The sequence below is a fragment of the Leopardus geoffroyi genome, chromosome A3 (genome assembly GCF_018350155.1).
Source record: "Leopardus geoffroyi isolate Oge1 chromosome A3, O.geoffroyi_Oge1_pat1.0, whole genome shotgun sequence".
Lineage (NCBI taxonomy): Eukaryota > Metazoa > Chordata > Mammalia > Carnivora > Felidae > Leopardus > Leopardus geoffroyi.
Genome location: NC_059336.1, coordinates 13,362,537 through 13,370,990, shown reverse-complemented (window position 1 = coordinate 13,370,990; position 8,454 = coordinate 13,362,537).

Below are 8,454 nucleotides of genomic sequence, written 5' to 3'. Positions count from 1 at the left end.
GTCTCCCCGCTCTATCTGGAGCACTTGAAACAGCGAGTAGCCCCCAGTTTGCCTCTATAAGTATGTACGGAATGAACAACTGTGCAAACCAGTGTGGTCACAAAACCACCTTGGCTCGGCAAGAATGACGCGCTTCTCGACACGAGGGTTTGTGGCAAATGCGGAGCCGACCCTCCTGTCTTCCCTCAGCTGCAGCCTCTCACCTCCTCGCGTCTTGCCTCCCGGGGTGGAGGGTGGAGGGATGGTCTTTCTCCTCCTCTCTCCCCGCCTCTCCCCTCCGCTCCCAGCCAGTTCCCTCACCCGGGGAGAGGCTTTCCCGGCTGCCGCCTTTTCTGCAGTCCCTCAGCACATCCCCGTTCTTCCATGGATCCCAGGCCAGTTTTAAAGGGCAACCTGTACCCACAGCCTGAAACCGCCACCGCTCGCGAAACGCGTGGACCCGTCCTTCAGGGCTCTTTGGGAGGCTGTCTGCGGGGCCCACGTCCCACACTGGGCAGCAAGGCCTTCCCGGGAGGGGGATGGGCAGCACACCTCCCGCCCACCCCAGACTGGGGCCGGTCGCCAGGGGGCAGAGGTCACAGCCCAGGCTTGACCTGTGGCCCGCCGGGTGTGTGTGAACAGACAGGAACCCCTCGGAATCGGTTTCTGGATCTATAAACCGGAAAGAACACCGACTCTCCGGGGCCCAGAGATGCCCCCCTTTCCGTGCTGACATCCCTCTGACCTCGTGGTGTCGTGTCATCGATGGGGCCCCGGCCATCGCCTCCTAATTGAACTGTCAGTGTTTCCCCGCGTAGTGACACGGGAGCGGTGATGCACCTCATCGCCTGTCTGAGATGCGAGGAAGGCAGCGTCGTGTGACCGACTAGGAGGAAGGTCAGGTGTGGCCGCGGGCTTGAGAGAGGCCTGTGCGGATCCCAAAATGCGCGGGCCGTTGGCCGTGGCTCTGCCTGGAGAGCGTCCCTGTCCTCCGGGGGGGGGGGGGGGGGTCGTGCCTCCTTTCCGGGCCCCAGGACGCGGGCAGGGGACGGAGCTGATGCTGAGATTCGCTCTCCCGGGGACGGGCTGGAGGGGGGTCCCCGGAAACCCCCGGCCGGGAGCACAGCCCGCTCTGCGCGGAGATCTCCGGGACGGTGGGGGTGAGGCCGGGATGGGAGGTCTCCGAGGGGCCTGAGCTGACGTTGTAGGACGGGCGAGGGTTTCCTGGGGCCCAGGGCGGGGCGGCCGGTGGAGGCCCGTGCCCACCTCGGGGGGGCACCACTCGCGCCCTGGTGGGAACGCGCCCCCGCAGATGTGCGGAGGGCACCCGCATGACCGCGCCTGGGGCCTTGGGGCCGCTCTTCCGGGAAGGGGTGACAGGCCCCCCCGAACGTGCTGCTGGGCACACGGCTCGACGGGCCCAAGGCAAGAGGCCACTGCGGTGAAAGGGAACCGGCCGGATGACCCCGTTTCGAGAAGTGCGGGCAGCCAGACGTGGGTGCCTGTCGGCCGCGTCTACGCAGGTGGGGGCCGCGTCGCTGGTTCCTGATCTGGTTGGGCTGCGGGCGGTTTAAGGGACGGGCCGTGGTAACTGGAGAGCCCGGACAGGCGCCTGCAGGCGGTGTTTCTGGGGAGCCGCTGTCTGACCCCCGCGGGAACCGACCACAGCGCTGGGGCCGCGGTGAGGACAGAAAGCGGGCAGACGACCGACCGGAGGAGTTTGAGCCCAGCAGCCTCAGCTTCTGGTTTGCCACTTTCAGAAACTGTGGCTTTTTTTCCCCTAAATGAAAATCAGTTTTATTGTAAGAGTTGTAAACATTCGTTGTAAAACTAAATAATCCCGTGAGTACAGCCCAGCATGGCTTCTGCAGGAATAGAGTCCAGAGAGCTGCCTTTTCCACGAGGAGCCATCACGTGTCCCCTGACCCCGCCTGCCCCTGGAGGGAAGCTGAGAGTCATGAGTCTGGCATGCAAGGCTCACGGTGGTCCCATCCCAGGTGACGGGTAGGGGACAGGAGCCATTTGTGGCTCCCCAGGACCCACTTCCCCTCTCTGGAGCTGCCCGGCTTCCTTCTGGGAGCCTCCCTCCCCGGGTGGGAGGGTTGAGGGCGATTCCCAGGGACGCCTTCCACCCGGAAAGCAGAGGGGCGAGGTCTCCCTCTCCCACCCTGCTGTCCGGGCGCTGGGCACTGGTCTAGGGCTGGCCTGTCACATGCTGTTTCCTGGGACTTGGTTTTGAGCCAGCGAAGGAAAGGAGGTCGAGTGGAGGGAGGTCACTTCTCCCAGGGCGTGATCCGGGTCCCCTGGTTGCGCATGTAACATGCCATCTCTTGGCCCCACGGCCCCTGTGGTTCCTGCCTGATGCCTCGAGCGCTCGGTCTGTGGGGCTTGAGATCCTGTGGACAAAGCCCGCTGGGCTCACGTCACCCAGGCGGGTCTCCGTCATTCACCGCCGCGGACCTTGTCTGGACCTTGGCCCGCCTGGTGGTGTAGGAGACGATGTCCCTTGGCTCCCACTCTCCTGCTGCCGGAGGAAAGGCTAACCCTCTGGTGCCAGCGCTTAGCTGGATCCCTTTTTCAAAACTCTGAGATCTTGTCTCGGGGGAGGAAACAAAACAGGGTTTGTGCAAGTGTATAAGGTAACTTCTGGTCGTGCAGGGCAGACGCCAGGTCAGAGGGCTGGACCTAGGGGAGAGTGTGCGGCCAGGACACGGGACACGCGCAGGAAGTGGCAGGTAGGAGACGGGGCCCAGGCTTGGGAAGGCACGTGGTCCCAATCCCAGGTGGCCACCCTGTCCTCCCTGGCCATTTAGCTGCTCAATCTCGGTCTCCTTAGTGCAGTGACATTTGGCACGTTCTTCTTGGCCCTGATTAGGTCAGGTGCCCTGTCCTCATCCGGGCAGCCCTGGACCCGAGCCCGGGTCACACATGGCTGCTGGAGGTCACCCCTGCGAGTGTGTGGGACCGTCATGTGAGAAGGACGCCAGGTGAGCACGGGCCTCAAGCTTGGCCGCCTCGGAGCCCTCGGGACCGTGCGGGTCTCGGTGACACCCCCTGGTCGTCAACACACACACCTCCCTAGCCGACGGGCGCAATGGATTAAGCTGTCCCCCTATCAGAGGGATCTACAAATTACTTTTTAATAAATGGTCTCTTTAGAAAGTGCTCCAGGGAGAAGGATGGCCTCTGGTTCTTACAGCCCCAGCGTGTTTCCCTTTGAGATAAGAACTGATTTGTAACGCTCATCATAAACCATTAAGTTTACTTTCGTGGGAGGAAGTGCAGAAGGATTTCTCTTTCACAAACCTATCAAATTATAGGCGGTTGTGAGCAAGAGTTTTCATAAGCGGCGTGTCCGGTTGACGGCCGGGAATATGAGAAGTTTCAACCATAATTAGATTAGCTCCCCTCCCCCTCCCCGCGGAGCTGTTGTGTCTGTGCAGTTGTCCAGGAAGGGCGTCCGCGCTTAAGGCCCCCCTTCACGCAGACATAGTGCAGACAAGCCCGCCTTCCCAAGCCGTGTTGATCTTTGGGTTTCTTGGTCTTCTGTTTCATCAAGGCTCTTTTTCCTTTTTTTGTTTTTTTGTTTTTTTTCTTTTTTTGGCTTCATCGTAACGTGTTGAAATATAAATTCGCCCCTTTAAAGTGAACAATTCAATGGTATGGAAGGTCTCATCTCACCGAAGCGTCCGACGTGTGGTGAGCGGAATTCTGGGTGACCCCCAGTGAGCCTGGTGTCACCGGCTCTTGAGTCCGTAAATTTACTGAGATACTATTTCTGTGGTTCTGTGATGTTATGTGACGGAAGGGATTGTGCAAGTTTAGATCGGGTCACTAATTAGTTGGCCTTGTGTTAATCGAAAGGGAGATCACGCAGGTGGACGTGAGTTAATGACTCCAGCCCTTTAAATCTGAGTTTAGGGCTCTGAGACAGAGGATGTTGGAGACTCAGATTCACTGTGTTGTCGGCTTAAAGAGCCTTCAGGTAAGAACTCAACACCTTGATTTCAGCTTTGCGGTACCTGGAGCTGAGAACCTAGTCATGCTGCGCTGAACTTCTGACCTATGGAATTGTGACCCAAAAAATAGGTGTTGTATGGAATGTATGGAGTGTGTGGTAAACTGATGTAGCAGTAGAAAACTAATGCAAGAAACGATCTGGCTTCAGGTATTGCTGTATCCAGGGGCTTAAGAAAAGGTCACCCGGACTCAGTTTCTCTGCATCTCTCAAGTCTAATCCCTTCTACTCAGGTGTCGTTAATGTTGAGGGTCCTTAGCGGGGAGGGTCACTAGCCGCTCCCTTTCTACCCTCCTTCCTCCTTTGCTCACTTTAGTGCCCCCAGGGTTGGGGACAATACAGAAGAATGAGCCTTTGCATTTTTCACGCCGGTGATGATGGATGTGTAGCAGGTGAACAAATGCTGCATTTCACTGTGTGGTGCATTTCACTCATTAATTGATTGTTCATTCATTGAATAAATATTTATCAAGCTCTAGAATATCGCACACTGTTCTCAGCACTCAGGATACAGCTATGAAATCAACAAAACACCTGTACACATGCAGCTTATATTTCAATCAAGAGAGACAAATAGGAGCCAAATAACTACACACATCATTTAGTACCTTAGAGGGTTCCACGTGCTATGGAGAAAGGTGATGGGGGGTTGGGGTGCGGGTCCCTTGACTGCCTTCCCCCAGTTCTCTGCAGCACCCATGCGTCCCTGAGTGCAGACTGCCTAGGGCTTGTGATGGTATTTTCGTATGAACTTCTTATTCTCAACAAGGGGAAGCAGCTGGGAGCTTCTCCATCCTCCACAGGGACTGTCATTTAACGAAACCTGCCGACACCTTGACAAAGGGAAATCAGCTCGGGTAACATGGCTAAACAAACCCACTCAGATTGATTCCAGCACAGGGACACAGAAGCCAAAATTATTTACAGATCCATCTGCCAGCCCATCAGTATTTGTTAACAGACAACATCCTGGGGAATAGACGTGCATTCATTCCTTGCCTTCATGAAGATTCCAGCCTAGAAGGGGACACCAGCCATTCAAAGAATAAATACAAATGATCCTCCAACAATTTGAGAGTGTGCAAAAGGCAGTGAAGGGAAAATTGGATTCTGGGAAAGCCTAGCATTTTTCCTGGGGTCGGGGGACAAGGCCTCGGGCTTAGGGGCTGGGAATGGAGGGAAAGCATATTGAAGGGAAGACAGCAAGGAGGAGTAGGAATTAGCCAGATGACTGCAGGTGAAGGATGGGGAAGTGTGTTTCAGGCAAGGGAACAGCATGTGCCAAAGCCTGGAGGTGAGGAGGATATACACTGTGTTCCTGGAACAAAGGAACATCCCACAGGCTGGAGGTGAGTGGGGTGAGGAAGGATGGGAGCTGTCTTCCATTGATCTATTTGTCTATTATTCTTTTTTTTTTTTTTAATTTTTTTTCAACGTTTATTTATTTTTGGGACAGAGAGAGACAGAGCATGAACGGGGGAGGGGCAGAGAGAGAGGGAGACACAGAACTGGAAACAGGCTCCAGGCTCTGAGCCATCAGCCCAGAGCCCGACGCGGGGCTTGAACTCACGGACTGCGAGATCGTGACCTGGCTGAAGTCGGATGCTTAACCGACTGCGCCACCCAGGCGCCCCTATTTGTCTATTATTCTTGATTACTGTAGGTTTCTAGTACATCTTGAAGTTGAGTGATGCCAACCCTTCAATTCTGTTCTCTTTCAACACCATATCGGCAATGCTGGGTCTTTTGCCTCCTCCATAAAAACTTCAGAATTGGTTTGTTGATATCCCCAAAATAACCCTGGGATTTTGATTGGGTTTGCATGGAATCTATAGGTCAAGTTGGAAAGAACTGACATCTTAACGATGTTGAGTTGTCTTATCCACGAGCATGAAATATCTCTTCTTGTATTTAGTTCTTTGATGTCTTTCCTCAGTGTTATAGTTTTTCTTGTATAGACTTGTGGATACTTTGTAAGATTTATTTCATTTATTTCATTTATTTTTGGTGCAAATGTAAATGAAATCAAACTTCAAAAAAAAATTTTTTTTTTAAGTATGTTTCACGCCCAGCACGGAGCCTGATGTGGGGCTTGAACTCGCGACTGTGAGATAAAGACCTGAGCTGAGGTCGAGTCAGATGCTTCACCAACTGAGCCATCCAGACACCCCCTGGAATTGAATTTTTAATTTTAAATTCCATTTGTTCACTGCTGATATATAGAAACGCGATTGACATTTTAATATCAATCTTATATCCTGTAATTGCTTATTAGTTGCAACAGGTTTTTTTTTGTTGTTGTTGTTGATTCTTTCAGATTTTCTATGTAGACAATCATGTATTTGCAGACAAAGACAGTTTTATTTCCTTTTAAAAGTCTGTATATTAATTTCACTTTCTTGTGTTATTGCATTGGCTAGGACTCCTAAATAGGGAGATCTGCAAAGCGCAAGTGCAGAGGCTCTGAACTGGGCTGAGTCTGTTCTGTTTGAGGAAATGTGATAAGGCCAGTGGGCAGGAACCTGGTGCTAGAGAGGAGGCAGGGCCAGACAGGCTTGGGCACAGTAGGCTGGGGTGAGTCAGGATGCCCTAGGACAATGGGAAGGTTTTAAAGGATTTTAGGGAGGGGAATAGCGTTTGGAGATACTGAATATTCTGGGAATCTCAGTACATTCATAGTTTGAATGTTAAGAAGATACCAGAAGAAACCAAGTCCCTGCCCGACCCAGAGCCGTCTGGGCCCCAGCAGCCCGTCTGACCAGGAACTCCCCACTCACTTGGAGAAGATCGGTCAGAGGCCAGGGTGTAGACGGGAGCTGCTCTGCGCCAGGGTCTGCACCTGTTCCCTGCTGGGAGGCCTGGGAACTCGGCTCTGGTTCTCGGGCCCCCCAGGTGGGGCCGCCCCGTTAGCGTGTGGGTGTCGCGCGTCCCGCCGGCTCCAGACTCTTCCCTTCCCGCCTCTGGCTTCGGGGAGCCTGGGGACACTGGCTCACCTACTGCACACTGTGGCAGGGTGTCCCCCAGCCCCGGGTCCCGCTGCTGCCCTGTCTGCTGACACCTCGCCAGATGACCCGGGGCCAGGCCCCGCCGACCCCTTCACCCCCCGGGGCCCATCCCAGGGCCCGTTTCACGGCTCATTCAAAAGGAAGGAGGACTTTTCCTCCCAACACAGCCCGGTGCCTGGACCATTCTGATCAAAGCCACCCAAACCCCAGCAAGCTCTGCGTTAGGCCCCCAACAGAGGTGGCCTACCAGGCCCGAGGGCACATCTGGTCACAGCAAATGAGGCTCGGACTGGGAGGGAGCAGAGCGGGCCTGACTCCCATCATGCGGTGGAGGCCCGATCGACACCCACAAACGACGGGGATCCAGCCCCCCCTGAAGACGGCTGTTCGGTGCAAATACATCTGAGAAAGGTTTAATTGAATGCTAACGGGGACGTTATTCCTGGAGCAGTTGTTAGCCCCAGGGGACTTCAGCGCCTGACCCTGCTCACACAGTCTCTGTGCACGGGCACGGGTCCCTTCCCTCCCGCCGTCCTGGCTGCTCCCGGTGGAGACCAGTGAGGCCAGCGCGGCCAGCCCTCAGCTCAAAGCAGGGGGATGCAGGGTGTGAGTGGGGGAGTAGGGGCTTGCCGGGGCGGGGGGCAGTTTCAGGAGGGGGAGCATGAGCCACAGCCCTGCATCGACATGCCGAGGCCTTCCCGATGCCCCTGCCTGGCCTGTCCACGGGTCCCCGCAGGGCTCCATGGTGGCTCCCACCGGAGGCTCCCTCCTGCAGCTCTCCGTGCTCCCTGGGGCTTCGAGGTCCCGCGGTTCCTTGGAGATGCTCCATCATCCCTCCACGTGCCAGGAAAGACCCTCCTGGGACTGCAGACTCCGAGAGCCCGTCCTGGGTAAAAGTGGTGCCATATTTCCCTGGCCGCTGTGATTGGTCCAGAGATGGGCACATGACACAAGGCCGGCCAGTGGGAGAGACAGCTGGGACTTTGCTAAGACTGTAGAGAAAGGATCATCCTTTTTGTCGGAGTCACGGAGCTGGAAGGCTAAGTTGCAAAGCTGCTGGTGCCATTTTTCGACCTTATTTCGTGAGTTTTCCTGCGAATGAAGCTAACACAGAAGGCAAAGTTAAGAGAGAGAGGGAGAGGGAGGCAGAGAGGGAGAAAAAGATGGGGTGGGGAAACCACAAGGAGAGCACTTAGAGCTCTAGAAATAGCTGTACCTCAAACAAGGGGAACGTGTGAACTCAGCTATGGCGGCTAACGTAACGTTTCTTCACTTAAACAGTTTGGATTGGTTTCTGTCTCGTGATTTGGAAACCAAAGATCCTGATTAATATCTCCAGGAATTGTAAAGCTTAAAAAAAAAAACCTAGATAAGAAGAATTAAGCCATGATTATTATGACTGGCAGAGAAAAAATGGTCTATAATTATGATTATCTTTTTCCTCTGAGACTA